This window comes from Suricata suricatta, chromosome 5 (assembly GCF_006229205.1).
Source record: "Suricata suricatta isolate VVHF042 chromosome 5, meerkat_22Aug2017_6uvM2_HiC, whole genome shotgun sequence".
Lineage (NCBI taxonomy): Eukaryota > Metazoa > Chordata > Mammalia > Carnivora > Herpestidae > Suricata > Suricata suricatta.
Genome location: NC_043704.1, coordinates 31,035,913 through 31,045,065, shown reverse-complemented (window position 1 = coordinate 31,045,065; position 9,153 = coordinate 31,035,913). Strand labels below are relative to the sequence as shown.

At 34.2% G+C, this 9,153-nt stretch overlaps 1 pseudogene; it reads right to left on the bottom strand.

Moving 5' to 3' along the window:
• Nucleotides 1–346: 346 nt before the first annotated feature.
• On the bottom strand, nucleotides 347–499 carry LOC115292985 (annotated as a pseudogene).
• Nucleotides 500–9,153: the final 8,654 nt, after the last annotated feature.

Below are 9,153 nucleotides of genomic sequence, written 5' to 3'. Positions count from 1 at the left end.
AGTTCAGTGGAAACAACACAAAATTAAACCTATTAACTGATCCTTTGTGTCAGCTTTCCGATTATGCTTGCATACAGTCATTTAAATTAAATGAATAGAATTCTGAATTTACACTAATTAAACTTAAAAGCTGAATATATCTGTAAATCAATATCTAACTGAGTTCTAAAAGTTATTTTTCATTAATAATTCTTTTTAAAGATGTATAATTTTAGAATAACCCTTTCAGCAATGGTATTTTCCTTTCGGGTGTCTTACTTAAATAATATACAAATTTGTGAAACCAACTGTGGCCAAATGTCATTACCATTGTATTGTACTTAAACACTGCTTATGAAATAATTCTGTATTTTAACTCTAACCCATATGCAGTGAATAAATTAGAATTGTCAAGAATACAAACAACAGTGGATCAGAGTTTGAAAATTTTTTAATTACTTAAAATTGAATTTGATTTGTTGTTATACACTTGATCTTAGCCAAAAGGCCGAGAAGCGATTGATTTGTTGTTATAAAAAATTACCTTAACTTTTAAATAAGTTAGTCTGGTTAACAGTGATTTACTAAAAGAAAAAAGAAAATAAACTCAGACCCTCATTGATTTATCTCAATATTTAAGTAAATTATTGGTAGAGTGAAGACAAGAATTCACAAACTCTGATTCTTGGTCCAAGGTTTAACATTAATGGTAATAGCAATAGTGACTATTATTGTGCTTATTATGAATCAGTTACTGTGCTAAGTCCTTTAAACAAGTTATATTGCTTAATTTTACCTTTAAAAAATATTTTAAAGTAATCTCTACACCCAACATGCGTCTCAAACTCATGACCTTGAGATCAAGAGTTGCACGTTCTTCCAACTGAGCCAGGCAGATGCCCCTGTTTAATTCGTCTTTTTGAAAAAAGTGTTAATTTATCTTCATTGGACAGATGAGGAGACTGAGCATGCAGAAATATGCTTCAGCACCTCTGAAGCTGATTTTATTAAAATTTATTATCACTTTTTAATGAGCTAACATCCAAAGAGGAGGAAGCCAGTAAATGAACAATAGTTTATACCTCTACTCAGCAAATATTTATTAAGCTTTTACTTCATGTTGTATGTAATTCCAGGTACTAGTGATAAAGGAATGAACAAAATGAGAAAAAAAAGTCTAAACTTTTGTGGAGCTTCTCCATTTAGGCCTTTAAAATTTCTGTTTAGTTTTTATTATGTTTTCCTTCTGGATACTTTTTTTATGTTTATTTACTTATTTTTGAGAGACAGAGAGACAGAGCATGAGGAGGTGAGAGGCAGAGAGAGAGGGAGACACAGAATCCTAAGCAGGCTCCAGGCTCTGAGCTGTCAGCACAGACCCTGATGCAGGGCTCGAACCCACAAACTGTTGAGATCATGATCTGAGCTGAAGTTGGATGCTTAACCAACTGAGCCACCCATGCGCCCCTCCTTCTGGATGCTTTTAAGCAATCTGAAACAAGGACCTAATATTAATATCTCAAGAGATGTTTTCCTCTAGCCTATATCTGACAGAGTGAAAATAAAAGGAACAAGTGCTTTTCGGAAACAATGAGTAACTTTCTATGGTTTATGTTGTTTAAGTTATTCTGTTGTTATTAATTTTCAGTGTAGACTTTCTTAAGCTGTATGTCCTTAGAAATCATGGGCAGAGGGTTTGTCTGTTTTATTAGTTACTTTAACTTCAGTGCTTAGAAACGTTCTTAGCTCATCTTTGATAATAAGTATTAACAATGTTTTTTCTAGATACCTTCTGTGTTTTCTACATATAAGACTCATCATCTTATCAGATACAAAGTGGCTAAAGTTATAATCAAATGTGTGTTTTTTAATGTGGCTCAATGAACAGAATCATAACTCTCCTAATTACAAGGAAAGAAATTTGAAGTTAGAATTGACATATATTTCTTTTTCACCTCATCTAATAATTAGCTTTTGACTTCATTGGTCATACATTATGTACATTTTACCACTCTTAACTATAATTCCTTCAGAATATACATCAGTTACACATATATATTCAGCAATGAGAATAATCATATATGGATGCTACCTATGATATCACTTAGAAAGAAAATCAATTTCTATATATGGATACTGTTGTCAAATGAAGAGTGGTTGCCCCTTCTCTTTCCTATGTTTATGGTATCACTTGATTTTTTTATAACACCAACCATGTAAAGACTATATAAAATTTAATTTGCATTTGGGCTTTGTTTTAGATTACACACTTAAGAAACCAAACTTTTCTACTGTTTTTACTTTGGGGAAAAATATGATAGAGTGATATATTCTTAAAACACAATGATGCAAATAATTTTGACATGGTGTGCTTGAAACAACAGGAACTGGAACTTACTTTTTTTGATGGTTTCCAGATGGGAAAAATGGACTAAATTTTTTTAAAATCTGTAATTTTAGCATAGATCATATATTCTGATAATATATGTCAGACTAGATCAAATCATGCAATGCTGAAACCCATCTAAAATAATAATGTTTTGCATAATTCTTTGGCTAGTAAAAAAATCATATTTTAATGTAAGCTAGAGAAGCCCTTTTGGATAGTAACTTTCGAACAGAGTAAAATTGTTTAAAAATGTATATACTTAGACCCACTAATTTCTCTTTTTTGGAATGTATCTTATAGAAATATATCTCACAGATTTGCTTAAAGATGTACATACAAAAATGTTGCAGGATTTTTTTTTTTTTGCAGTGAAGAAAATTAGATCCTACTTAACATCCAGAAGTATAGAAATGGGTAAGTTATGATATACCTGTAGTATGGAATACTATGTAGCTACTTAAAAATATGTAGCAGATTTATATATACTAACATGAAAATATCTTGAGAACACTTTAAAATTTTTTTTAAACAGTTATTTAGTTTTGAGAGACAGAAAGAGACAGTGTGATCAGGGGAGAGACAGAGGGAGAGGGAGACACAGAATCTGAAACAGGCTCCAGGCTCTAAGCTGTCAGCACAGAGCCTGACACAGGGCTGGAACCCACGAACCGTAAGATCATGACCTGAGCCAAAATCAGATGCTTAATCAACTGAGCCACCCAGAGGCACCTCTTGAAAACTTCCTAAAAAGCAAGTTGTAGAAGGGCACCTGAGTGGCTCGGTTGGTATGGGTCCAACTCTTGAATTTGGCTCAGGTCATTATCACATGATCTCATGAGTCTGAGCCCCACATCGTGCTCTATGCTGATAGCAGGGAGCCTGCTTGGGATTTTTTTCTCTCCCTCTCTTTTGTCCCTCCCTCACTCATGCTGTCTCTGTCTCTCTCAAAAATAAATAAATAAACTTTCAAAAACTATTTAAAAGAACAAGTTGTAGAATATTATCTTTAGCAAAATCCCAATTTGTTTAATGAAATAAGCTGTGTAACTACGTGTGTGTATGTAAATGCAGAGAACACAGATAGAAACGAGACCTATCAAAATATGGACAGAGGCACAGTCTCTAAGAAATGTAGTTGGAATGATGGTTGATATGAAGATGACTGTTTACAATTTTGATATTTTATACAATGCAAACTTGAGTAAAAAAGAAAAGTATATGATGAAAGTAAAATAAACATAGATATGTATTGACTTTTTTGTGAGTTCATAATTGTCATCTAAATTTAATAAATTCAGGTATCATAAGTTGGCAATACAAAATATTAACAGTTATAAAAATCACATTTGTTAATGGAGATTTTAAATTGGAGTAGATTTCCTCATCTCAGCTTTTCAAGGACAATAGTCCCTTTCCACACTTCGTTACCCAAGGTCAACAGTGGTCAGGAAGTAGATGATCCTCCTTCTGACATTGGCAGAAGGTCAGTAGTAGTCTAACACTAAGTCACAGTGCCTGTGTCATTCACCTCACTTCATCTCATCAAACAGGCATTTTATCATCTCACATCATCACAAGAAGGGTGAGAACAGTACAGTAAGATATTTTGAGAGAGAGGGAGACCACCTTCACATAAATTTTATTATAATCCATTGTTATAATATTTCTATTTTATAATTAGTTATTGTCACTAAACTTTTGCTATGACAATTTTATAAATTAAGCTTTATCTTAGGCAGGTATGTATAGGGCTAGGAACCAATGCATAGGGCTAGGAACTATGCGTTACTTCAGGCATCCACTGAATGCCTTGACATGTAACCACTGCAGATGAGGGTGTGGGGATACTCTCTCAGCTGAAAGAAAACTATCCTCACATTCACCAACCAGGCTCTTCCAGCAGCTCGCTGTATATTCTGCCTCTTCATAATCGCCTTACATGTTGTTAGAGAAAGTATGGTTTCTATTTTTTGGATTTTGAATTAATTCTTATTACCCTGCATGAGCCTATTGCTTTCAAATTTCAATAGATTAAGTTACAAATTCCCTTTGACATTTTACTTAATCTCCATATATTTTCCTCATTGTTCCTAAGGAAACTACATTACCTTTTTGATATATTTTTAACTAGTGAAAAACTTACAACTATTAACTATACTTCTTGTTATATGTATTTATTAAGATTTAACTTGATTTTTATAACTTCCTTTTATTTTTTATAACATATCCTTTTGTCATTATATCAGTTTTATGACATTTTAAGTTAAAACTTTTCTATACCTCTTTTAGTTTTTATTCTCTTATGTATACCCCCAAGGTTGTTTCTCTAAACTCAATGTTTTCTCTTACATTAGAGCAATGGTAATAAGTATTTTAAGAGTACTTTATCATTTATAAGATACATTCTTAGATGTTATCATGGACTAAGTTAACCAGTCCTATCAAATAACAATAAAAAAATTGTTAGGTACAATTTACAAAACAAACAACCAAACAAAAATCCAAACTTTCTCCCTACCCCCCCAAAACACAATAAAACACTAAGATTCAGAGAAATAAAAAATCTTGTGTGCAATTTACAAAAAGAAAACTAAGACTCAGAGAAATCATGAAACTTGAACTTAACTATAGTCAATAAGTAGCAAGTTGGGATTATTTTAATCAAAATCACTTCCTTCATTTTTTTCCCCTCATCACACTCTGTGAGCTTTTTCTTTCTGATTTCCTCTTGTCACTTTCACAGATTTTTTTTTCAAAAATAACTCTAAGATTCTTACAGTAGCATTTCTCCTACTTCCTTTATCTTTACTTGAGTTCTCCTCAAACTTGGATGCAAATCAGAACTTTTCTGGAAGATTTAAAATTACGCAACTTTCTTGACCCTACACACATACACACACACACACACACACACACACACACACACACACACATTTTACTCTTCATTTTCCATTACCATTTAGCTAGTATGTACATCACAAATAACTATCTTTGATTTCTGTGTTCCTAAAGTACATAGTACTTGAATTTTAAAGGTATAGTGAATCCTTAACCATCATAACAAAACAGGCTATTGTGTCCACCACTGATGTCCTATCCACGGGATACCTGAACTCTCACTCCTTAAGATCATTTTCCTGGCACCTGGGTGGCTCAGTGGGTTAAATGTCTGACTCTTGATTTCAGCTCAGGTCATGATCTTACAGCTTTTGAGTTCGAGTCACTCTGCACTGGCAGCCTGAAACCTGCTTGGCATTCTGTCTCTCTCTGCCTCTCCCCTGCTTGCACTCATTTGTTCTCACAAAAAATAAATAAACATTAAAAAAATTGTTTTCCTATGAGCCATATCTTATAAAGAGTTGTTTCTTGTCAAAAAAGGAAAACATCTGAAAAATCTCATTTTTAATCACACATCAATTCTTATAACAATCTTCCCACTCCCCCATATACATTTAAGTGAGGGACCAGAATGGCTGATTATGTAAACCAGCCTTCCTAATTTATCTACGTTTATTAATGTTTATTTTTATTTTTGAGAGACAGAGCATGAGCAGGGGAGGGGCAAAGAGAAAGGGAGACACGGGATCTGAAGGAGCTCCAGACTCTGAGCTGTCAGCACAGAGCCCGATGGCAAGGTTGAAACCCATGAACTGTGAGATCATGATCTGAACAGAATTTGGACCCTTAACCCACTGAGTCACCCAGTTGCCACTTCCTAGTTTATCTTCTTTAGGATGGTAGCCATCTTGGAGTTTTTGACAGTCTTTTTCCTTCTAAACTCATGTGCTCCCTTACCACTGCTGGACCCAACTGTCTGTACCCACTGTTGAAACTGCAGCATGGTATGGTACGTGAGACGCAACAAGTGCTTTTAAGAAACCATAAGCAAGTTTCTACAGTGTATGCTGTTTAAGCTGTTCCGTTATCATTTCTTTCAGGATAGGCTTCCTTATGCTTTACATCCTCAGAGATGGTGAGCAGAGGTTTTGTCTGTTTTATCAATTATGAAAACTTTGGTTCCTAGAAATGTTCCTGGCTCATCCTTGGTTACATCTGTTAACAACCTTCTCAGATTGCTCATGTTTGGGTGACTATGGAAGTGACTGTTCTCACCTTTCATGCAGTAACGATGGTCTAATAGTCAAAAGAACCTGAGAAATGTTTGCATTTCCAAGCACCTATATCTATAATTCAAGTAAAACTCTTTTGATTTTTTTATATAGTAGAAGGCTATCACTAAATTAGTTTTCAAAAAAAAATACTCATCTAATAAATGACTCATTAAAAAATAAAAATTTGAGAAACCAATGAGTTTTTTGAAAGACAAAGAGGCAGAATATTTGTAGATATTCAAGTTATGATGCAGACAAGGTTCCAATTAGAAGAGAAATGCTTTTGTCGTTTTTTATGGTATAATCTTCCTTAAGAATCTGAGGGTATGACAGCTATGGAAAGCAAATTCACATTCTTGGTCAAATTTCTTTAAAATCATATACACAAAGCATATGTAATCCACTCTCATGATAGAATCAACAGCATCAGACTGCTAATCCATTAGTCACACATCTAGCCGCCTGTCAGCCTTCTGCTGTCATTTATGCCATTTTTCTTTTGTTTCCTTAAATTTTAAAAAAACACACTTTTTATTAGTCTTCATAGAAGATCCATATGCATATCAATGCCTCCAGCAAAGTTCTTTCCCTTCCCACTTGCTTATCAACCTTATCAAAATATAAAATCCATTTGAACAACAAATAAAATTAGTTCATCAGTACAGAATGATACTTGCCTTTACAGCATAAGCTCATTGTACTTATAAAATATATCAACTAAGAAATATAAGGAATTACATGCCAAACAAATAGTACACTACCGTCACTTAACAGGATACTAGGAGCGTCAAATCTGTTCCAGAATCAATGCTTGGTGCTGCCACTGTGAATGTAAGGAAGACATGGCTCTGTCTTCCAGAAGCTCCTGGAGATGTTGGAACTAAGCTCTGTTGTCAAATACTTAAAAGTCCAGAACCAGACACTAAAAGAGGACAACTGGCCCCCGGGAGTTAGAGCACTTCCCAGTGGGGATGTCATTTGAATGGAGAGGTTTGACAAGATCTGAGCAATAGGAAGGAATTTGCAGCCAATGGGAAAAGCTTATGGAAAAGGCATGATATTTGGGGGGAAATGATGTTGCCCCCTGAAATGTACAAGAGGAGGATTGTAGGGCAAGATGTCTGGAAAAACTGCTAAGGTAGGTGGAATCTGTAAAAAAGGAAAGTTTATGTCATCACCATGATATTATTTCAGCTAATCATCTGCAAAATATCTGAAGAAACAAATACCAGCACCAAAACATTTTACTGAAGGCAAAAAGTCTACAAACGGGTCTTTCTTCTGACTTCTGCTACAGTTCTCTCAGTAATCAGTCTGGTCCCAAAAGAATGAATGAGAACTTTGATGATAAGCAGCTTTCAACTGAAATCAGACATTTGGTTTAGGTTGGTTCCCTGGATAAGTTAGAAATACCATCGACATTGTGTAGCTCCAGGCAAGTGATTGACCTAACCAGGGTTCCTATTTTCAGAGGGAGTAAAATGTGGAAGTAAGTATACTTTCAATTACAGTCCCTCGTACTTTCAATCCTGAACTATTACTCAACTAGATGCCAGCAAGGAACAAAGAACTAAAAGCTGAAACCATTGTTGCCTATGGATTTTCTTTATATCCTTTTCTTTTCTTTATTTTATACCATTGGCTGAATTACAAGCTGCAAAGCTTGTTCCGATATTTAAGAAGCCAACCCAAAGAGCTATGAAGATTTTATTAATGTCAATAGCCATTAAATCCTGAGGTTTCTAAAAAGTTTAACATGACAACAATATAATCCTGTTATTGAGGCATATTTTAGGTGCCCAGAGTTTATTACATAGGGATTTATTATAAACATGCTCGAAATTAATTATGCTTGACTCAGCTAAGAATTTAAAGTTTTCAACGTTTTTTTAAAAAGTTGCTTTATCCACTGAAATATAATTAAAGAAATGAACATGACTTTCTACTATATGAAAACACATTTTTAAGTTTGGCTCTGTATTCTGAAGCTGCCAAGTTCATAATGAATGGCTAGTGGATCAGTCAATTAGATACATTCTCCACTGTGTGAGAAAAGATGCATTTCACAACTTTCTCTGGAAAGATCCATTAGATATGATTGAAGAATCCCTCTTTCTAGAAACCCTACCCTGAAGTTAGTCTAACTGGATAGAGAAGTGGCTTGAAAAAAACCCAAAAACTGATGGTGGTAGTAATTGTTGGTTGTTGTTTAGCATTTAGTATTTACAGCACGCTTTTCTAATTATTTAACAAGTACTGTCTCATTTGTTCTCACAGCGCTGTGAGTTAGGCAACATCATTAAAGTATCCTCCAGAAAGAAACTTCTTATTTTATTGCCCCTCTGGATTCCTCCTGGATATGGACGTCTCTTGTTCCCATGCTTTCCTCAGCTGTAGACAGAGCAATTATCATGGGATTGATGAAGTGATGTACTGATTCTTACTTCATAGAGGATACTGTTTCTAAGCCTGGTAAAGAGCTATAAAGATGCTACAGAACACAGGACATTTATTAAGCTTAAGCATCTACAATTTTTACAAGTTCATAGAGAAAAAACATTAGACACTCTCTACATGGAGATAAAAAGTAGAAAATGATACAGTCAATATACTCAGGAGATAGGTAACTTTTTCCATTTATTTTTCCTCATGGTTATACAATATAAGGTTTTT